This window comes from Drosophila subpulchrella, chromosome 3R (genome assembly GCF_014743375.2).
Source record: "Drosophila subpulchrella strain 33 F10 #4 breed RU33 chromosome 3R, RU_Dsub_v1.1 Primary Assembly, whole genome shotgun sequence".
In the NCBI taxonomy this organism is placed as follows: domain Eukaryota; kingdom Metazoa; phylum Arthropoda; class Insecta; order Diptera; family Drosophilidae; genus Drosophila; species Drosophila subpulchrella.
The window spans coordinates 5,995,301-6,019,147 of record NC_050609.1 but is presented as its reverse complement, the minus strand read 5'-3'; the positions used below and the strand labels follow the sequence as shown (position 1 = coordinate 6,019,147).

Below are 23,847 nucleotides of genomic sequence, written 5' to 3'. Positions count from 1 at the left end.
TACGAATCTGCATAATAGCAATCGTTCCTCTCCTTCGTCCTTGCCAAGTTAGGTAAACATGGCAAGAAAAGTTGCCAACTTTTAATTGAAGTGAAAACGACGATAACGACAGCATTGTTTGGGAGCTGGGAAATGGAAAATGGAAGAGTGGGAGACTGGGTATTCGTATGGGATCCTGGGATCTGCTCGGCTCGGTAGCTTTGTTGCCAGCCCGCTGGGATATATGGAATATCCGAATGCGAAAACGTATATATGTGAAGGCAGCGCTACGTATACATATGCTCTGTGCAAAAACAGTTGCGGAATTGCTTTTTAAACCCACAGAGCGGCGCATAAAAAACCAGCACAGCCGCTCTCGGGGGGCGTGGCCCAAAAGGGTTGAGTTAAGCCTTTAAAACGTGAAACTTTTGAGCCGCTTCAAGTTTTAGCCAAGCGTATTTGCCTTTGTGGTCGCTCCGTCCCCAGCTGACATGCAGGCAAATACCCAACTCGACCCGAACCCATATGCATGGTATGGTATATATACATATATATCGGGCTGCAATGTTAAAGTTTGCGTTGCATGCCAGGCGTGGGAGGCATGGGTTTGGGGTCAACCTGTTGCCAGGTCAGGACCTCTGGGCCTGGGAAGCTGCTGTAAACATTAGACAGGCTATCAATGCGGGCTACGATAGCGGGTTGGTATAAGCAGGCGGCCTTGAAACGATAGTTCGCGGGGTTGTTGTGGGTGGTCAGGGGTTGTTAGGGGTAGTTGGGGATGGTTGTGGGTGGAGGCGAACCCGGCACCCGGCATTGTTTGCATTGGCGCACGCAAATATGTTTGGCAGCTCCAGCTGGGACCAAGGCACGCGCCGGAGTGCGACATTCGTGACGTCGCATTCAAGACCCTGCTCCCAGGTCCATATACTCCTCCTCGTGTCATCTGATCTCAGCTCTTCCCTGGCCAGCTTTGATTTATTGATTTTAGCCACGGCACACAGCATACCAAATGAGACAATATTTACTAGCCTCAGTACTGGCCCACATGTGGCACCAACATGGTCTACATTCAGAAATATTTCCAAAACTCTTTTTTATTTCATTTTAACCTAGGATTGCTAAATAAATAACTCCTAAAAAATAAAAGGTTCTGTTGTAATCAACAGTTAGCTAAATAAAATCGTTGTAAATTCTATGTTTTCTTATAAAGAGTTATTGAGTTATCTAAAAGTATAATTTTTTCGATAAAATATATTGAAACTCGAAGGTGTAGGTAGGAGCTATTTAAAATACCTATTTTAAAAACAGAAAATGTAACATTTGTTTTTGTCTATAAAGTATATACAAATTAGCATATTCAAAAAACAAATAAAGCTTGATTTATTCTTGTTTAAAAAATCCATAAAAAAAAAAGAAAATTGGTAAATACAAAATAGAAAGGTTGCCAAACTAAACAAATATTGGTACTAATATTGAGGTACTAAATATAAATAAAATCCCTGTAGGCTTTCCAAAATAGTGGTTTTAAGGAACGACAATTTGCCGCACCCGATTAAAAAAAATCGATATAAATAAATATTTACGTATGGATTACATACATCTATTTACATAAACAAAACAAAAACAAAGAAAACAGATTTGATTTGATCTACTTTTTTCTGTTGAAATCAAATGTGCTATAAATACTTTCTCATTTTGTTGAGTGTACCCGAGCAGCAGGAGCATGGCAAGCACGCTCGATATCAGTGTCAGACTTCCATTAGCCAAACCGAATGGACCCCGTTCGTCTCCGGCCCGCCAGCTGTTTAATAAGCCCCCGTATTTTAAATATGGAGCAGATGCACAGTTCCCGGATCCGGATTCGAGTGCGGCTAGGCTCCGTTTGTGGTGGGGTGGGGAAAATGACGCAAGTTCAATTAAATCAAAGCCTCAGCATATTTCTTACCCGCTAGACAGTTCCGGCGCCAGACGCCGTCTGCTGGCGGCAGTGTCTGCAAGTAGAAATGGAAGACGAATTAAATTACATTTAAAGCGCAAGCTGCAAAAAAAATATTGAAAAAAAACCCAAAGCCAAACCCAAGAGTGGAAGGAAAAATAAATTGGCCAGCAAAGAGGGGAAAAAATGAAAATCATGGAATTGATGTGGGGAAGCCAAGAAAAAACCGGACTGATCCACCCAATAGGCGACTATGAGATACACTTGACCCATGAAAAATGCCAGAAAAATCTCGACCAGCAACAGGTGAGTGACGGCCATAAACAGACCGTGTAATATTTTTTTAACAAATTTTTTCTTTGTCCGCTCACAGGTTATAAATTGAACTCCTCTCCATTATCCCGACGCTCAATTGCTGAAATGCTTATCTGCTTAAGTGGCAAACGAATATGCCATTCATTCGCTCGTATCGTGATTACAGAGCGCATAAAAAGAAGCCGACAAAGTGTAAGAAATGGTGCCAATGAAACGAAATAAAATCGAAAAAAAAGGGAAAAGCGAAGAAGAATGGGATAAAGTGCTGGAAAAGCTGGAAAAGCGCCTCCTGCATATAAGAAATGTGGGCGATGGTGGTGAGGAGGCCGAATCAAAGGCACAGCGCCAGTCCCGGAGATAAGTAAAGAGAGCAAAATTAAATTGGACATTTATCAAGAGATGCTTATTGATGCCCGAAGTGCCAGGCAGCCAGGACAAACACAAGCCAACAAACAAACAAACCAACAAACGAACATACACCCAAGTCAAGTGGGCCGGCAATGTCGCTCAATTATTGTTTTGAGTGAAAAACTTTTATTGCCCCGACAAAAGGCGGAGAGGTCAGGACTCGAGACTTGAGACTTCAGATCGCTTGTGTAATTTAAATGTAGCCCTAGGCAGGCCAACAAACGACTGGCAGACACGCGGGCATAAATTAAAGTCAGGAGGCTCAGGAGTTCTTGAATGCCTGGCCCTGAGGCAAAACGACTCATCCCTCCGTCAAGGGATCAGCCACTAATTACGGCTATTAGTGGGGGCCAACAGAACAACAGGAGCGCCAGAAACAATTACGGCCCATTTAATCACCTGCTGAAAATGTAATTATGCTGCATACCTTATGGGGCAGGATCTGGACTTCACACGGCACCCCACTTCCAAACGAAAAAACGTAAAAGTTACAGAAAAACAAATCGAAATCGCCGCCAGTGGCATGAAATGTTGCCAACGCGATTTAGAATTTATTGCATGAAATTAACTTTTGCAAAATAATTCACATAACTTTGGGGCGTGCCGAAAGGCCGTCCGAAGTGGCTTAATAAAATAATTTATGGCCCAGGGCGAAGGGCCATTTCACTTGGCAGCGGTTGCCACTTGCCACGCCCCGTTTTGCGGACCACCCAGTGCCCAGCCAAGCGGATGAAACAAAGCAAATTAATTACGAGTCAAAGCGAAAAACCTTTGACTCAACTTTCGGAACGCACCTTTGCACATGCAGACCTACCGACATACGTACATAGAAATGCCTTTATCAATATCCTTTTGACCAGACCCGTGAGGAAGAGCAAACAAAGTCTAATCAAATGCGACAGCAGCTGCCTGCCTTCCAGCCAGCCTGCTGGCCTTCCTCTCCAGAAAGTCCGGGTGTCCAGTGATGCGTGGTTAATGTGGCAAAGGGGCCAAAAGGGGCAGGACCACGCCCCCTCTTTTGACCGTAACTGTTTGCGGGGTGGGCTCTTCGCTTCAGTTCGATGCGGCTGATCCGGCTTTTTCACTCCCCCCGTCGAAAACTAAGCTGGCCCACTTTTTGCTCACTGATGCGTTGAGTGGACTGAATCAACAGCTGCCAAACGTTCGGAACGCAAATTTATAATGTCTTAGTGCCCATTCCCATACACAGGCTTTTTATCAACACATTTCACATGTCATTAGCCAGGAGATAACACATCTTTGGGGTGGGGATATTTATATCTTCGAGTATACCCGTCTTTGTCTTGCCTTCGACAGCCTCGACAGCTTGGCATTTTGTTTTTTTCGTTGAGATTCTAATGAAAAGCTTTTAAATTAAGCACATCCTTTTGGGGTGTTGCGGTGAGATCCATTTGAAATATTAACAAAGGGCACAGGTGACGGCGACAGGACTCGCTGGTTTTTCAACTGCCACACTTGAGCTGGCAGTGCAACATGTGCACACTGCACACGCCGCAGACAATTCCGCTAAAAGCATCACACCCGTGGACAGTTGAGGGTGCCAACTCCGAGTCAAATTAAACGCTCCTCCAGCTCCGGATTCGGTTCCTCCTCCTCCTGTCTGTTCCTGCTCCTCGTGCACACTCGAAAAACGCTCGAGGAGATGGAGGAAGAGTTTTATCTTTGCCATGCCAGCCGCAGCAATGCGGCTAAGGATCATAACTCACGCCGGGCATCCGTGCTCGTCACTCAAGGAGCGTGAAAAACCTTCCAAGATGCCGGGGAGTCAGCCCAGAGTCCTGCCTGCATTATGCAGTTGTCCCAGGGCACCACGACCAGGCACTTAGGAAAAAGTAGGCTTAGATATAAGTAGGAAAATATTAAAAAAAATTCCTTTTTTATAAAGCGAATTTTATATTTTAGTCAGTCCTATAGCATTTATAAAAATTTCTACATTTTCGGCTCTTTTTCATATTTAAGATTATGAAATCAGAATTAATTTCTTAATTAAAATGTAAGTTCCTAACTTATTATAAGGAAATTCCTTCACAAATATTGTAATTTTACCCATACTTGTATTTTTACAAAATGCATCCTATACACGAATATTCGAAACTTCTTGGTCGATTTTGAGTTTAAAGATATCCTTATACTTAGGATTATAACACACCTTGTTTAAAAGGTCATTTCTTAGTTTATAAATATCCAAAATAACTTATCAGTATATTTTAGCATTGTTAAAAATATTTTAAACAAAACTATAACTTCTAAGCAGTTAAAGTGAACTAAAAACAAAATTCGGAGCGCGTTTTAAGTTACCTTCTTATAAATTCCGCAATTATAGCTAACTTCTTTCGGTTTTCTTGGCCCACATTTATTTGCAAAGTGCAGGTGCAGCATCTGCCGCTGAATGCACTTAACATGTTGTGCCACAAAATCGTCCACCATATGCCGTGCATATTAATTTGATGGCACTCATATTTATGCCAAAGCAAAGCCAAAGCGTTTGCAGCTGCCTTCGCAGTTGTTGCGACATTTTTTGACAAGTTGCAGTCAGTGTCTCGCTGTCGCAGCCGCACATTTGCAATGCAAGGAGCATGGAGCAGATGCTGTTTCTATTTTGCATATGGACGAAGGACCCCAGTTGTCGCCCGACAAAAAAAAAAGAAGCTGCCAAGCTGGCAATAGACAAAACAGGACCAGGACCAGGACCAGGACCCCGGAAACTAAGGACAACTGCGATTGCGACCAAAACTCCAACTCCAAACTGGCCGTGTTGCGATTTTTTCTCTATTTTTCTTGCGGGTGCATTCCACTTTAATTATTTCAGCAATGTTGCTGTTGCTGCCGCCTCTGCCGCTGGTAACGACATGAAATTTACATACGCAATTTCATTGTTGCCGCAGGATCCGGCGGTCCTTTTTCGCCCTACTTCCCTACCCCCGGCCCTTAGTCTGTCCCATAGCATAACGCATTTTATATTCAAATTTTTTCGCTGCAGTCTGGCGACCAGGACACTGCAAATTCTATTCGCAGTTTGTTGGCCCTGCCCCCACAATATCTATATATATTTTTTCCCTCCCGTTTTTTCTTGTTTTTGGCCCGAGGATTGTTAGCCCCGGGATGCTTATGTGTCTGTAATAATCAGTTGCAAGTTGCATCATAGAGAGAGAACATGCAGAATTTACTGTCGATTTCACAGGCATTTACCCAGACCTCCGGACCTCCAGAGCAGGCCAAGTAATGGTTATAACCGGCTTTTATGCACACCATAATGCCAGGCATAACACCACACCACACTGGGTTGCTAAGTCGCGGAATGGTTTATTTAAGAACCGCCAGATTTCGCTTTGCATATGATGAAGAATTCCTGCTGCAGACATTGCATCGCAGGAACCTAGTTATCCCGAGGAGTGCCAGAGTGTGGGTCCTTGGGAATGTACCTTATTATGCATGTTATGCACAAGTCCTTTTTTCCATTTCCGCGCCATGTCATTGCACGCTTAAGCAGCAAATTGTCTGATGGCATTTGTGTAATTTATATTTCAGAGGGTCTCTCCACTCTATGTTGTCCAACTGTCAACAGCTTTTAGGCCTCTTTGGCCTGTTAAATGTAGCGCAATAATGAGCCGAAATATTTACATTTCTTTGCGGGCCGAACCGAAATGCAATAAACTCTCGAAATAAAAGCAAATAAAAAGTAATCAGAATTTCAGATTCGAGCCGTAATAAAGCGAAGAGGACTAAAAGGAATTAAAAAGTGTGCTAAATAATTCATTTTTGAATTAAAATATAAATCACTTTCACACCATTTTGTCGGCGGACATTGGTGTAGACCCAGTTTTTACTGCAGGCCGTCCTTTTTTTTTTTTTTTGGTTTTTCCAGGACACTTGTTTATTTTATTACTTTCGCGCCGAGCCAAAAGGGACCAGTACACACAAGAAAAGGACGCCATGCAAATGAGCGACCTACCCGGGCATAACGAAAATCTTTTTAATATAAAAGTGAATTACTTTTAGCAGCGATTTCCGAGTGTGTCCTCCCCGGAACCATTAAAATTGACGAACTGTAAAGGAGCAGCAGCAGGCACCGCAGGAGCAGGACTTCACGGCCACTCCGGTCCACGCCCATAAACGTCTCGGCAGGTCGCCTTGCGTTATTAGGCAGCTTATTATCGGACGCATCGGCGTGGCCAGGGCATCATTATCGAGTGCTTTGCGGCTTTCCTGGGGTCCCAAGGTCCAGAATTCAAGGATCCCAGGATTCTTGGCCCTCGTCCGGCTGGCGAAAGTAATTTCAGTATCCTTACGCAGTTCTTTTTAATAGGATTGTGTTTGGGGAATTACCTGAAATCAGGGGAGAGAGATAGCAGTGTGACCGCAGGCGCCGGAAGCGAGTAGCTGGCAGGGCGGAAATGAAAACGGCAACGGGCACTTTTAATTTCTCAAAATGGCAACTCACCGACATCCGTTGCCCGTTCAATTCATTGATTTAATGCAGAGCAACAGCCCAGTTCTCCGGCGCTTCCTTTTCCTTCATTGGCAGTTTAAGAATTATTGGGACTTGTTGCAAAAGTTCATATCGTCCGAAGTAATTCAGAAAATGCTATTTTCTCCTGCAGGAAAAGATCTCTCGCTTCTTGGCCACCTTTTTGCCGTTCTACCTTTTCCACCTCCTGGTTCCTTTTTTCTGTCATTTTATGTTTGTGAAATATGCATTCGATTTTTTACGCTGCACTTTTTCGCTTATCTTCCAACTGGCAGCCACATCGCATAAGGGGATGTGGAGCTCACGGAGTGCAAATATCACGTATACGCAATGTTGTGGCTTGTTGGTTTTCTTTTCACTGCAAATTAGCTGCTTTCCCTGCCACCCAACCGAGTGTGCGATAATTTACTCATTTCATGTGCTATTAGTTGTCAGTAAATGGGGTCTTCTTTGGGGGCCGTAGTAAATTGTATATGTGTCGCTGGGAATGTCAGTGACAGTTGCAAACTTTCACCGAACTCTGACCAGGACGAGAGAGTCCGGGTCCTTGGTCCTTCAGTTTTATGCTTTATGTTTATATTTTCCCCGGGCCTCTTGTGCCATATTTATCATGGCTCACTTTTGTGCCGGCTGCGCCTGGTTCCATGCGGTTTCGTTGGGCTTCGTTAGTCGAGTATAGAGTATAGAGTATAGTATGTAGCATCCTTTTGCTCGTCGTCCTGCCTCGTCCTTTCGGCCAGTGCAAATTCACGCTATCTAATAGCTCCTCGGCTCTTTGGCTCCTCGACCAACAACAACCGACGAGAGCGAGACAATGGCTTCAGCAGGACTTGCTGCACTTGAGCTCTTCCTGTGGCTGTCCTGTGGATGCCGCTGCTGCGCTTTTGGCGCTTCCAGGAGAGGAACCCCGGCTGTGACCTAAATTTTTACCAAATTGGATAAATTTTTCGCATTTTCGCTTTGGCTAGTTTTTTTTTTGTGCTCGTCCTGTTCGTCCTGCGACGCCGACGAAGGCGACTCTTCTCTTGGCTTCGCCAGCCATTGTTGTTGCAATTTCTCGCCACATTTGATTTATCTCGCCTTATATACAAGTCGAGCAACATATATGTACATTGTACAATCTACCCCGCCATATCACGTTTTCAGTTTGTGCTTTTTTTTCTGTGTTCTGTGTAGAGCTCAATGTTGTTTGTTGCCCTGTGTCTCCCGCTTTTTGCCCACCCTTTTTCTAGCGGGAGAAGAAGTGAGTCACCGCAGAAACTGCTCTTCTTTTGCCACTTGTATCTCCAGAATTGAATCTTGCCCAGAATTCTCTGCCATCTTTGCGGCAACTAGCTCTGCCGGCTCTGTCGTCTTGCTGGTCGCATCGCTTTTTATTTGAAGTTTCTGCCGCCCCGTTCTTGTCCCTATTTTTTTTGTATATTTTTTTATTTTGGTTTTTGGCTACGTGTTAGGCATAGTAGTTGGGCGGCTTGCCCTGTCGCCCGAAGCTTTTAATCATGATTTACGAGTCCGGGGGACAGAAAGACTGGGACAGACACCCGGGTCCGACAAGAGGTAAATATAAATGGAATTTTAAAATGTGATCTGATTTAATTATGCACGGCAAGTCAAAGGAAGACAGCCAGCAGGGGCAGGATGTTATTTATATGTACATGGCAAAAACAGCGACAGAAACGACAACCTGCCGGTCCCAGCATCAGGACTTGGAATCGGAATGGGCGGAGCCGGAGCCACCGAAGCATTTGTCAAACAAAGCTCATGATGGGATAAGGAGAGAACCGCAAGCATGTCGAATTTTCACTGCCCTAATTGGCAGTAGAAATCCCTTTATTTTAAGTTTACATCTCATATTATGCAAACTTATTTATTTTTTTTTATTTGGGTAAAGCACGTTATTTTATATAAGTATATAACATGTAGTAAGTAGCTTTCAAGTAAAGGAATCCAGAAGTGCAGTTTTGGGTTCCCATTCTAAAAGTCTTTGGAAATAAGAAAATTCGAACATGAAAATGGGTTAAAATTTTGACCCTCGTTTAAAAGGAACATTTTAATGTAGATTATTATCGAACATGAAAATGGGTTTAAATTTTCATTCTCGTCTACAATAAATATTTGAATGTAGATTATTAGAGTATTTAAGCACAAACTCATATAGGAATCCCACGCCTAAGTCGGGATTTAATTACACAAGTTATGGAATCTAGAAATGCAGTTATGAGTTCTTTTCTGAAATGCATTGAAATTACAGAAAAACCAAACATAAAATAGATTAAAAATTCTTCACTCTTATTAAAGAGGAAATTCAAGCACAAACTCATGGATGTATCCCACTTCTAAACCTAAATCCAATTACCCAAGTTATGGAATCTAAAAGTGCAGTTTTTGGTTCTGTGAGTCAGCATTGATTCAAACAATATTAATCCATAGAAAAATATCTAAAACACCTTCAAAGTCAACCAGAGTTGATAGCAAATACTGAATAGATTCCTTAACCCAACGCAATGGCCAGAAAATTCCAGCACTAAACTATTAAAGCAATCTGTTCTCCAGAAACTGGATATATGTGCAGGGAAAGTACACAACATTCCGGCGCTTGATCTTTCATCGTCGTCCCTTCGTCGCCTGGCTTCATTTTGCTGCTTCCTGAACATTCTCTCGTCATTTTTTCCGTACTTTATTTTAGTTTTTGTTTGGGATTTTCCACCCAGGGTCCTCGGCTCTCAGTCCTTGGTCCTCGGTCCTTCGCTCCGATGCATTTTGTTAAATTGCAGCCAATTGGCCATGGCGTAGGCAGTCGGGCGGACACTAGTTGTTGCCTGGGCCAACAATTTATGCGCCCTGTTGTTTATTAGCCAGTGCGGTCAGTGTGCCTTCAGTATACTTGCCTTATTCTCGGCTGACATCAAATCAAATTCCAAGGAGCATGTTTGTCCCACGATTGGAATTTGCACGATAAGTAAGTAAAAGGGAAATGCCAGGCAAATAGCAGGGGAACAATTTCAAATGAGACATATTCTAAAAACCACAGAAATAGCCCCGCAACCCAAACACACTCGTGCACACGGCGGGTAACAAATACAAATAGCAGGCGATAACACACAGATACTAGGGGACCCCACATAGATTCAAAACCCACACATAGACGTCCACACATACCGACTTATAGGCAAATATAGAGGGACATGTATTTGCAGGGCCAACATCAAACGCTTTGCCATCCCCCAAACGCACCGCTGTCAACCATCAACAACGTTGTTTTTCTTGCCGTTTGACGTTGTCGTCATCGTCATCGCCATCGCCATCGTCGTCATGGCATAGTCAATATGTTTTCATTCAATTTGGAAAGCATTTTCATAAAATTTCCCACAAGAAAAACATTGCGCACATATAAATATGTGAAGCTCGTCGAGTGTAGTAACTATGGCATGCCGTGCACAGCATTCAGAGCACCCACCCACTGGGCATTTGGCAATAGGAAATTATGCGAAATGTGCTCGATTTGCGTAAACAAACCGGAAATGATGTGCCGCCTGCCGGCTGACCATTTTCGAAATGAACGGAAGACCTCAAAGAAAAAAGGGCAACCCGAAAATTTGGGGTTCCCGAACCGCAACTGTATTTATATTTATGCATTTATTTATTTGCCAAAAGGATCAGAGTCGCGTCTTCATGTCTGTCCACCCCCTACAAAAATCGGCATTTCTTTGGTGTGCCCATTATGCTAATTGAACAGTAGAAAAAAAGAGGGGAGAAATAAAGAAGGGCCAAATTCGGGGGCCCACTTTATAGGCTCGACGCGTGCTCCGCTCCCCAAATGGTCTAGGAATCGTAAAAATCTTACGCCGCGCTAAGGAAAAGTATGTAAATATACTCAGAGTTCGAGGGGTCGGGCAAATATTTTTAATAAAGTTCACGGCCTAAGCAGCTTTTGGCCAGCCGCAATATAATTAGAGAATACCGCTGTCGGTCTTGTTGTTATTGCAAATTGAATTAGTAACCAAGGCAGAAAGTGGACAGGCAGCAGAAATCCTTTTTCCGTGCTACGTGCTACGTGCCGGGGCAATTCAAAGGCAAAAGGAGCAGGCCAGGAGTCGACCGTAACCGCAAATGGAAATGCAAATTTCCCGCGGTTACCGCGACTGCGGCCGCAAAACCTTTTGGCCCAACTCTGGAGCTCTACGGCTCCTAGCTAGAACCCAATGCAGCAATTTAATTTCTTAAGCAATTTTCATAATCTGCAGCAAATTGTTTCTGAATGCTGCCAGCCAGCCGGGGTCTCTCGTTAAATTTTATGCAGTTGGCGGCTGCATTCGCGCCACAATCTGCCATTGAGGCAGAGTTAGGCTAGCCCAGTAGCTGAAAACCAACCCATCCCAGCCACCCACAAAGTTTTTGCCATTTTATATTAATTTCGCAGGCTCTGCAAGGCGCCCTGACCTCGGCGCGCCCTTGAGTTACAACCGCCCGCTGATGTCGACCGTCGACCGTCGGCTGCCTTCTGTCGGCTGCTGCATAATTAAAATGGCAGTTCAATCCCAAGCACAGTCAGCAGACTTCGCCACTGGCAAAAAGCAGCTGTCCGCCTTCTAAACGCGTTCACACCAGTCCTTGTCCGAGTTTACAAAAGCTCAATTTATCCGATTAACAGCGGGGATTTAAGCAGAACCTTTAAAACGGTTAATTCACCCTTTTTTTTTTTGGGGGGGGGGGGGGGGGGTCAATTTCATGAATATGTTATGTCCTTATTTCAATGATGAAAATACCCTTTCAATTTTCCAATTTATCAAATAAATTTTTAATGTGCATAAAGAAATATCTTTTATGAAGGGCTAATACATTCTAATCTGAATACTCAAGGCATTGTACGCTTGCTTATGCTTGATGGTCAGTGTGACCTTACTTACAGTAAGACCTTACAAGTAAGACCTTACTTACATTTAAAGCAAAGTGTGACCATGCTTTAAGAAGCGTGGTCTTTTTATAGATTGAGAATCCATATGTATGTTAGCCGTTACCTTTTTGTAAAATTATATTTTAATTTACAATAATCATTTTCTGGTTATAAACTGTTTGAAAAGCACGGCATAAACACGATTAAGTTTTTCTTAACATTTCCCATTTTCCACTGAAAACTCCCACTTGGCAGCTTTGCCGACAATTGTCTCCTTCGCCCAGGGCGAACTTGGCAGCTTTTTGCTACTTGTGGCCACTTAACAGGCATCCGCGCTGTTGCCCTACCCCCCAAAATGGGCATGTGGCATACGGAGTGCAGCTAATTGCTCTGCCCATTTCCGCGCCCAAAATTCGCACGCCAAAAACCAATTAAGACGCCCGGGTAAAGGGAAGGGATGGGGAAAATCCAATGGTGCGAGCGCGTGATAAATCAAATTTGGTTGCCTTAACAATATTTGCACATACGACAGTGTGCGCAACACAACACAAATCAAATCAAATTAAAACATAAAGTCGGGCAGATTCGGATTCATGTTGGATGTGGAGTTTGGATTTTGAATGGGTGGGTAGGGGGGGTGCTACATATAGGCCTGCCAGATTGGGTGTCCTCTTTTATTATTCCATTCGCATGCAGCTGCCATGTTGAGGCAAGCGACGCGTTTATGACGCTGACAGAATTATGAGGCCTACATGCGTTGATTCCAGATTTTGCAGATTTTCAGATTTCCGATGCTGGGCCACGAGGGTCCTTTAAATATTTTTACGCAGATAAACTAAACTGTAAGCCCGGGCGGCAAATGGATTTTCAGCAAAAAATCACAAAATCGCAAAACGTGCTTCACATACACAGGGAGATCAGTTCGGGCTCATCATAAATACATCAGAGGGGCGGGTGGATGATGCTGCGATGGGATGGATGGCCAACTTGAGACTGGAGCTGTGTCACCACCACCTGTCTGTGGCAGCATGTCACGCGACCTGTCGAGCGCGCAAAAGCTGACATTTTTATTAAAATATTACCGGGTACTCTGAGGGTTTTAAGCGTGAAAAAATGCAGAAAGTTAGCAGTGCCTTGGGAATTGTTCACGCTAATTTTGAGGTTTTGTTTGTTTCATTTCGTTTCGCTTTGCAATCTTGTAATATATCGGAGCAATCCTCCCTCTTTGTGGGGTGGTTCTCTCACGAACGTCCTCATCGCCATGATGATCTCTGGGTAAGTGCTCCTTTGTGCGCATTTTGCACCTGCCTTTTGTTTGTCCCATCAATGGACAATCACCGCCCACCTGAACCGACCTACAGCCGTCACAATTGTGTCTTTGGCACCCGCCTCCATCGACTTTCTCATGTCGCTTCCCCATGTCAACTACTCCTTCTTCGGCCAGACAACTGGGTTGAACAATAAAATTTTAATAAGCCTCAAAAGGATGGCCAGCCAGCCAGCTCCAACTGCGATGTCCTTTCCAGTGTTTCCCCCCTCTGTATCCTTGTCTCTCTGCTACATCCTGTCAATCGCTCGAAGTTTACGGAACGCTATTGTTCGACATTGCTGTTGTCCCACATTGCGTATGAGCAATGCGTCAAATTCGAGCCATGTTGTTGCATATGCATGTACTATAGGGTTGCAAAAGCCATTCCTGTTTGACTTTTAATTAGCTTGGAGCACTCTCCTTCAAAGGTTTTTCATCGGCTTATGGACTAGGAAAGTACCTTAGGTGAGTCCACCATTTTCCAAAGTAAAAAACCTAGTTCAGGGATAGGCCGTTAAGGGGATTATCAAAGACCTGCAATTAACTACAAAATAAAGCCCAACCGTGACGCATTTAATTTACATACCCCCACCGAAACAAAAAAGTCTGTGGGATTTGAATCTATTATTTGCCATTCGAAAGGGCCCCCTCGAACCCATTTGCTGGCTACGCTCCTAATCCGTTCACGGCCTACGCACACCCATGTGACATATTTGGTTTGCCAGCTTGACGTATAAATAAAAAATCAAGCGTGACGAACAAATTCATGCAAAGTAAATTTTCATGTACCCGCCAGCAGCCGGCAAATAAAAAGGCCAGGACTCTCTGGAGTGGATTCAGGATTCCGGGATCCTGGGACCTAAGCCTAGGACCCATACAAATACACATATATATTTTGTGGCAGTAACACCTAGCGGAGTTTAAGTGGGTTGCTCGGTGTTTTATGTTTAAGTACTAACACACACTGGAAGCTGGAGAATAAATTGCTGCTGGTTGGGAAGCCTTAAAATCAATTGCAAATACTTCACTGTACTTAATGCCCTTCTCAGACGTTTTGTATAAAGTCTGAATTTATAAATTTAAGGTGCAATGTGTTTCCATTAATCTGATTTATTGGCTGGCTATGAAGTGGCAAATACTTCAAGGGCTTGGAGGATTTAAGTACTTATGCAAAATTATTGGTAAACAAATTCAAAAATAAATGAACAATATTTCTTAAGAGTTTTAGGAATATTAGCCACTTTTAAGTAAATAAAGGAAAGCAATTTAAAATTCTCAAAAATGATTTTTCATTAAAATAAAAAGACCATTTAAAATGAATAAAATTTGCTTGCTGTGCCTAATGGTCTTTCCAAAAGTTTTCCATTTTTTTTTAGTGACTGTTTACTGTGGTTTGAAGTGCCTAAAGTTTTTATATACACTCGATAGCATTTTGAGATTCGGCCTCGTAAAATATATTTGCCTGCTGTCTGATTGCCAATGCAAACAGTTCCATATGCTGTCCATGTTCCTATTTGCTTTGCCGATTCGAGATCTTTTTTTTTTCAATTTTTGTTTGTTCATTTTGCACTCTCAACTTCGAACCCTCAACCTCCCCCCTGTTTTCACTCACACGCGCCCAGCTGACGCAGCTCAAATCAATCAAATCAAAGTGGAGTTGTTTGATTCATTGTCGGCGCTGCTGGCTGGGTTTTCCGGTTTTGCGGTGGCGGATGGAAGAAAATCAGAAGAAAATGCAATACAATGATGAACAAATAGGGGCGCAGACAAAGAGCAAACACACGCACGCACACTCAAACTCACATAATACAAAGTGGCATAAACTAACTAAATAACAGTAACAATAACTTAAGTGTATTTGTGTATTAGTGAGGAGGGGCATCGCTTGCTCTCTGGCTATCTGGATTTTCCCTGGATTTTTCCCACCCTCCCACTTTTCCGGGCCGCATCTTACTCTTTTTCCTGAGACTTTGGGGCGACTGTTGCAAAGTTTTTATTTATACACACGATCCGTGTGCAGCAACTCCAATGACTACGTTTCGTTTCATTCGTTCCATTCGTGTGTTTGTTTGTTTGTTTATTTGTCATTTGCTTTGTTCCGTGCGCTGGCAATCTATGCCACAGCGGCCATGCCCCTAAATTGACTGCCCAGCCAGCCGGCATTCGCACACTGAGCAAAAAAACAGTAGGATTCTAAAACATATTTGTTAATAAAGGAAATTAATCTAGTTTCCGAAAAACTACACATTGAAAAAAAACAACAAAACACAAACTTTAAATATTTAAAGTAAGAAATTAAAAGTAAGGTTTTTAATTATAGTGCGACAGACGATTCTTTAAAAATACATTTAATTATAAGATAATTTCTAATATAAATTTCGAATTCAGGTTACTACAAAATTAGGCATCAATTGATTAATTAATTGGATGCAGCTATTTTTAAACAATATTAAAAAAATTTTTTAAAGACTGGTATCAGTTAAATTTTATAATTTTGTCATTATGCCATAATATATTTAATGTAATTTATTTCAAACAGACTAGACCATAAAACAAATAATCAAGAAAATCGTATGTTAAGTCATGCCTGTTTATTAAAACATTTATTGTAGCATAATTATGAGGGCATGATTTAGAAAATTTGTTTTTCTAATATATAAGTCTGTTTTATTTTAACTGTATCGTGGAATGGGGGGATAAAACACAGAAAAAGAAATCCCGTACAATTGTTGAAGCTCACGTACCGCATACCCCCTACACACACACTACTCACAGCCCTACTGCCGGACCACACATGTCGTATACGTAACGTGGCATATCTCTCACACAGCCCGTGGGCCAAGGGGGTTCCCCTACTGGTTTGCGTTTGCAATCAGCCGCAGTGAGTGGCCGCGCGGCCAGGCGACAAGTGCCCACACAGCTGGACACACGGATACATGGGGATACACGGGGAGTCACACACAAGTTTCGATACTTTTAATTATTGCGTACATGACCGTAACGATGTAGCCGGACTTTAGAGAAGATGCCTCCAGGCAGGGCAGCCCTAGCAGGTGGAGAGAAGCCCGGACTCGTTTAGTGCACGTATTAATCAGTGAGAGGACTGTGAAGTTTTTCGGCTCTGGTGGTGGCATCCCCCTAGTTTTCCGACTTTGTACCTTTTGGCCAAAGTCAGGCCAACAACTTTGCTTCATTAAAAATCAGTGAACGTTTCATATTTTGAAGAACGTGACACTACGTGTACGAAATCACAAAGGCCGATAAGAAGTTCTTGGGCGTGGCTAAGGTATTCATGGGAATGCCAAGGGAACCTGGGATCATAATGGAACCACCGCAGCCAGATGCTCAGTGGCCAAACTGATTGACGCATAAACAGACAATTAACTGTAAAAGGCAGTTTCAATTGTTTGACAATCCCCGCCAAATGGATTTCCTCGCACGCATTACGAATCAAATTTGTGAAAATTTAATTTCTGGCTCGCTTTCATGGGTCGCCAGATCCTTAGAACGTGTATTTGTGAGTGTTCGTGCCGGGGATACACATACCAAAATGTGAGTGGGAGTGGGTGAGAGTTCCGGACATGTGAGGCACGTTCCTAGATTTGTTTACTTTGTAGCCAGAGGAACGGAACAGAGCAGAGCATAAATGAATTTTCTATAAATTCTTGCACGGCATTTCATTTTCCGCTGCTCGCTGTCCAAAAATTCCAGCGCAGTCAGTCAGCAAATGGCGCTCCTTCAAAGGATTCGGGTGAGGACTCGGATTCGGATTCAGTTTGGAAAGTGGATGCGGGATTCGGGACTCGAGGAGCAGGAACAGCGGCTCTGGCTTATTTATTTATTCATTCGCTGGGGTCCCCCGCCGCTCCTCCTTTGTCTCTGTAAGCCAGCTGCGATGTGTGTTTGCTTGCCATTTTCTGTATGAAAGGATTTTGCAGAATTTAACAAACAAACGAACACACAGGAGATGCAAAGAATCGGCCCAAAAGCAACAGCACGCACTGCCTTGCTGCTCATAAAGTTGACCCGAATTCATGCTAAACTTGTCCTCCTCCTGCCGCTGTGTGCAAATAAATAAAGCAACAAGATGTGGATCTTTTGATTGGATAAAGGCGAATTGTGAATGCCCTTATCGTTTAGGCCAAGGGTTATCTAAAAGGCAGTCCTGCCAAAATAATTGGATAACCAACACAAAACCATGGGAAAATATAACCAACTATATTTTAAATCATCAAATTATTTGGCTTAGTTCCAAAAACATTAAAAATATATATAATATGAGAAATTCTATCTTACCAAATACGAAATTATATAACACAATGTGGTATATATAAATATTTATAATATAAAACATAATTTTAATAATAATATCAATGCTAGTTTACTATAACTTCTTATGATCATAAAAACCAGTACAAATTACAAATGGTTTCCATAATTTGTATTCATAAGAATAGTTTCCAAGCGCTTTTCTTGATTTATATTCATAGATGCACCAAATTTCGACATTTATTGACAATTTAAAAATATATTTCTCATCCCTCGCATTTTCCCCCTGTGCATGTATCAATCAGAGACCTCTGGGTCAGCCCTGATGACAAAATTCCTATGCCCTGGCAACCCCTACAAATCGCTTCCGTTTGTGCGAGGGTGCCAAAAGGACTTAGACCAGGGCATTAGAAACAACAACAAATGATGGTTAGGCGTTGAACGTATATATTTTTTGGGGTACGCCGGCATGCGATTTAGGGCATTCAATACGTTTTATCTGTGCAAGCAACACTCGTGCTCAAGAAATTGCAAAACCAAAATAAATAAGATTCGATTTATGTCGTGAGCCCCGAAACCAAAAAGGGGGTGAAAAGGCTCTTCAGCAGCTGAACATCCGTGTTTATTTATAGACGCTCAAATAGTTCGTCGAACAGCCTCCGCCGGAAGACCCCAAAAAGCAAACCCCGGGACTTTTATCACTCACACAAAAGTTTCCATTCGCATTTTCAGGCCGCAAAATTTGTATTTGCGCTGCGGATTTGTGCTTTGTGTTCGCCGTGTGGTAGCAAATTTTTAATGAATTTACAGGGACACAGAAACTGAACCGTAACGAAACGAAACGAAAGGGCCCAAAATGGCATTCCGTTCGGATTCCGGGACTCTCTCATTTGTTATTCAAAACACATTCGGCAAATATTGATACCCCCGTAAATTGTTTAAAATGCGCAATATCCAACGTCAATAGAAGACAAATTGTGAACTAAAAGCGTAAAACGCAAATCACGCAGCTTTTAAAACTTTGTTCCCGGCGCCATGCGGCGTATACTTGATTATTGGCAATCAGCCATAGTTTGGCAACTCCTACGTTTTGGGGCGGCGGCTTGGGGTCCACCAATTGTATAATTAAGCCCGATCCTACTCTCCAGCTAATTATAATTGATGCCTCAGCCAATACCGATTTTTAGTTAAAAGTTTTGGAAACTACACACCCACGAAATGCCACAAGAAATGATTAATTATGGTCTAAAAGTTGCACGTTAAAGGGATGAATTTTGCTTTTGACTTTTCACTTTTAATAGCTTCAGCCAGGCACTAATGGCGTTTCTAAAAACGCCTGCAAGCGAACCGGATATCGTTTTTTAACGCAGCACCCATATACCTACAAACATATATACATATATATACTTGTAGTTGGAAAATCCCTTGAAGGCATTCGATATGCCAGGGAAAAGTTTTTCGATTATCTAAGATACTCTCTCTCGTTCGGTGCACGAGGAATTTTGTTAGAACAGCATTGTTTTGCCTGAGGATAATTTAGTCATTTTTGTTATTGTTTGCAAGTCGGAAAACATAGAGTTTTAATTGAAAATCTTTGACTGTACATGCGAACTGAAGCCGATGCGAAATACCAAATGCCGAAAACCGAAAGCTGACTACCACTTTTGCCAGTTGCAACATGGATTCCAAGGGATGGTAGAGGCTAGAGGGAGGGGGCTAAACTTTGATTGATTTATCTGTCAATATGCAGGAGGCAGCAGAAAGCCAACAATGCTTCGAATGCACAAAACATACCGAAAGGCAAAGCCTGCGAATGGCACAAGAAAAGGCAGGCAGCCACAATCCAAAAATTGCAATTGTTAACTCAACTGAATTTACATGTATTCTCTTTCAGGTTCTACCCCCTGCCATTTTTGGGCTTAGTCTGGGCCAGGATTCCAGTCCCAATGGCCCCCCTTCAGTCACTGTCACTTATTGCTCGCTTTAACCCAAATGTCCAGACCCCTTATGCAATATATTTCGGCTACTTCTCTTTTTTCTGGCCAAGTCATGTACAAATATATACCCGATCGAAAGCCTTTGAGGAGCTCGACTCGGCTCGGCGTAATGATGACCACAGTTCACTTAAAAGTCATATGCTTCGATTGGGTAGAGAACATGCACTTGCACATGCACAGGAACATGAACATGCACATGCAACAACCATAAACTTGCCACATTTGCATAAAATGCCCTGATGCCTTAAAAAGCATCTGGAGTACATAGCATAGCTCAGCAGCCAGTCCGTAAAAGTCTCCTGGCACAAATCGTATTTCACCAATAAATTGAGGAAATGTTTAGCTACGTTCCAGCTCCGCTTTCTCCTTTCTCCGTTCTCCGTCTCCTTTCTCTACGGCTATCTTTCTCCGGGTGTACGTTCCGGTTTATGGTCCCATGTTTGCCGTAGTTTAAAAGCAATGACTTGATTTTTGATTTTACCCCAAAAATCGCTTGTTATTTTTGTTCTGCATTGCAAACGTACGTAGTTTTATACCATGTCCCACACGGCATATGCGCAATGTCTGTTGACCGGCCAGCAAAGGCATATTTTCAAGCCGCCTTCTGCTTTCTGCCTGCCATCTGCATATTTGCCATTGGAAAATTCACCAGAAATTGGTAACAAAATGTTGAGTAATCACTTTCGTACATGAATCAACTTTCGGCTGGCCGATGGACAGCCACTCAATGGAATCTGTTAATCCCACAATCACGTCTAATAAAATCCCCCATTTAATGCTTTTCTAATTAATTTTAAACAAGACTAGCTCGTTGGACATTCAAGAAAAGCCCCAAAGCGTGCTGATAAAACGTGGCCCAAATAGTTTTAGTGGCTGCGATGGAAATGCGTGTGTCTGGCCTTCGATTAATTCATTATGCCACGGCATACAGAGTGTTTCCCCAGTATCCCTAGTTTCCCGAGAGTTTGCCAGCTTTCCCGCCAACAACGACAACTGTCAATGTCCTAGTTAAGGGCTTAAATGTGGCATTAGCCGTCGATTTAACACGACCCCGTCTCCCATTCAGCTGTTTCATTCTGGCCACTCGAAGTTTTGGGGGCGTTAAGAGGGCCTAAAAGGGCTTCAGGCCAGGCTCAGGGTTCAGGACTCGGAAACTTATGAATACACACACACACAGGGAGCCCAATTCAAGGATGTGAGAGCCACTGTCACAGCGCTGATAAAATGTGAAGCGGATTAGGAACAGCTCCTTTCAGCCGCCGCACCGTGGCACAATCAGTAAATGGCACTTGATTCACTGCGCAAGTGGAATTTTTGATAACTTTGCCAAGAGGAAAAGTTGGTCAAAAGTTGGCTGTCGCTTTAATGCGTATAAATGCTTATCTGGCAACGAGTATATGACTAGATGACGATGGCTTTGCTGCCACTGCGAGTCTCAAAGCCATCTTAAATCCACTGAAGGCATTGGCTTTCTTCGCTACCAGCTACCATCTTTCAGCTTTACTTTTCTTTTTCTTTCGGTTTTTTTTGTGTTTTTTTTTGTTTTCCGAAGTTGGCAAAGTTTTCAGCTTGAACATTTGCGCCTCGAAGCGTCGCACACACACACACATATCTATACATAATTCAGCAAGGACTCTAACAACACGTCACACAAATGTCGCCAAAGGCAAGTCTCAATGCAAGCCATCCATCTTGGGGGCAATGGTCGTGGTCCGCTGCACAATTGAATTATTACATCGGGTGGAGCAGACGTTTGGCCATTTGGTACTCGATTTGGTCACTTAACCAGCCAACAAGGAGCAGCACATCAGCAGCAACAACAACAAGGATATCATCTGCCACACAAGGACATGCACACTCATTTGCACCCATGTTTGTTTGCTCTTCGTCGCTGCGAAAGATGGGATATGGGATATCATCGACTGCTCAGTGGGATACGAACTCGTAAATAAATGCAAAACGATAAATTTCATTGCTCTTTTGTTCGGTTCAATATTTTATTTTCATAAAGCCAAAGCTTTAATTGATTTATATGCCACAAATACGGTTCAAAGCTAAATAGAACCAAAAACTCTGAAACATATACTCGGAAAAAATATGAAGTTTATAAAAAAACAACTTTCACATACATTTGAATTATCTTTTCTTATCCACTGAGACTAGCTATCTAAAATACCGTAAATTATTATTTTAAACCAAAACATATATGACAACTTATTTAAAATGTAAAATTATATAACCAAAAGTTATTGTATATTGCAGTGTTTGATTTTTTTATTCTTTTCTTTTTGACAGCTTCTTTGTTAATTGATTTATATGCCACAAAAATGGCACGTCCCCAAAAATTTTAAATAAATTAAAACGTTAGCGAAAGCAAAGTTCATATACGTTTCAAATTATTTTTCTTTAGTGGTAATATTTCAACAAAAAAAAACAACACTTCTAAAACATATACTGTAAAAATTTTAAATTAATAAAAAAATTTACGATTGTTATTTTACATACTTTTAATTTAGTTCTAATTTTATTGATATTGGTATACCTACAAAAGTTTTAAAATAAATCAAAATAATGTTTTAAACCTTCTTTGTAACTTTATGTAATTTTTTTTTAGATTTTAATTTAATGTAAAATTTATTTTAAAAACTTCTCAAGATCAACTGGTCTTTCCAAATTTTCCATGTACTTTTGTGTAACCTAGATGACCGGCCTGTGTTGCCTTTGGCTCACTGACCCATTCGCATCCTAGTTGACCTTCAGTCTGGGCCTTTATTTGATGACGGTTTGTTGTTGGTCCTGTCGTTGCCGATGTTGTCAACGATGTTTTTTGTTTTTGCTCCTGCTCTCTCCTTCAGCTGTGTATTCGACTGCGAACAGCAAATTAAAACAATTTTAACAGCTACTTTCGATGTCGTTTGTCGACGTCTACGTTTGCTCCATAAATAAAACATGTCCACTTGTTATTGCTGCCCTCGACAGACGTTCCTTCTGCCTATCCATGTGTTTCTGGCCTAGCCTGCAGCCAGAGATTGTTATTGGGGATTCTATTTCTATTGGGAGATTGGCATTGGCATCGGCATCGCCTTTGTTATTGAACTATTTACATTTGTTGCTGCAGGCGTTCTGCTAATTTACGACCCTCTCCCGGGCATCAATGAGCCTTAAAGCAGCCGGCAAATTGTTGTTCATAAATAAATATGCCGAACATAAATCCCTGTGCTATAAATAAGCGTGAGCCGGGCGTCAAGCAATTTATAGGCATTGATTTTCCGGCTCCTCGCTCCGGCGACTCCAAAATGTAGCCCAGTTTCACCCCCGTAAAAGTGACAAAAGTCTTTTTGGGGTGAACCCCCGAAAAGTGAAAGTGAAACTTTTTCCTTGAGGTCGGGGGTCAGCCGCAGCACGTTGCTCCTGTTGTCCAACTGACACTTATTAGATAAGTTTTTGTGAGAAGCCGATGTCTCTACCGGTAGATCATTTCGCCATTTGCCAAAAGGCCAGCAAAGACGACTTCAATTTTAATTGCACGCTTATCTGGGGCCAAAAATAAAATGCGAATGCCACTAGAGGCCTCTCTACAAAATCCCCAGCTTAGTCGGGCCAATAAGACTTTTTATTGTCTTAGCCAGGCATTTAAATTGATCAAAAATGTTGCAAGGAAAACAAGTGGAAAACCGAGAAACCTGGAGTCTCTGGGCCGCCTGACGATTTCATTCAATCTATAAGTAATTTCTTGGCCATTTTTATCACACAGCCAGGAGGAAGTCGTCGGCGTTGCTGGGGCGATGAGCTGAGACCACCCACGTGATTTGAATATTTTTCCAATAAACTTCAACAGCTTTTCAACAGTTCGAGTGGGGTAGTCCAAAGGCCTGATCCTGCTGCTGCTCCTGCTTCTCCCATCCAGTTTTCATTTACATATTGGATTTAAATGCCCAGGACTAGGACCTGTTTCCTTCCTTTCCGCCTTGTCCATGTCCAGCTGAGTGTTTTTCCTGCTCGGCTTTGGCTTTGTGTCAGAGGACCACGAAAAAAAAATAAAGGAGAAGAGAACAGAACAGAACGGCCTAAGCTTAATCGAATTTGCCGCAAATTGGCAATAAATTTTAATTTTGAAAGCGATTCCCCAGCGCTGATTGAAGTTAATCAAAGCGTGGCCGCAATTTAAGGGCTGAAAGTAGGACTCCATTTGGCCAGAATGCATGCACTCCATTGTCCCGGTTCTTCGGTTCTCAGGGCAATGCACTTCGC

General features: G+C 42.4%; 1 protein-coding gene across 2 annotated transcripts in view; it reads right to left on the bottom strand.

Moving 5' to 3' along the window:
- LOC119546567 overlaps nucleotides 1-23,847 on the bottom strand; it is a 62,454-nt gene that overhangs the window by 32,913 nt on the left and 5,694 nt on the right. For both annotated transcript variants that reach the window (XM_037852962.1, XM_037852952.1), the window contains exon 2: nucleotides 1,925-1,970. The gene's annotated coding sequence lies outside the window, so the exon portion shown is untranslated. The remainder of the gene's footprint in view (nucleotides 1-1,924; nucleotides 1,971-23,847) is intronic.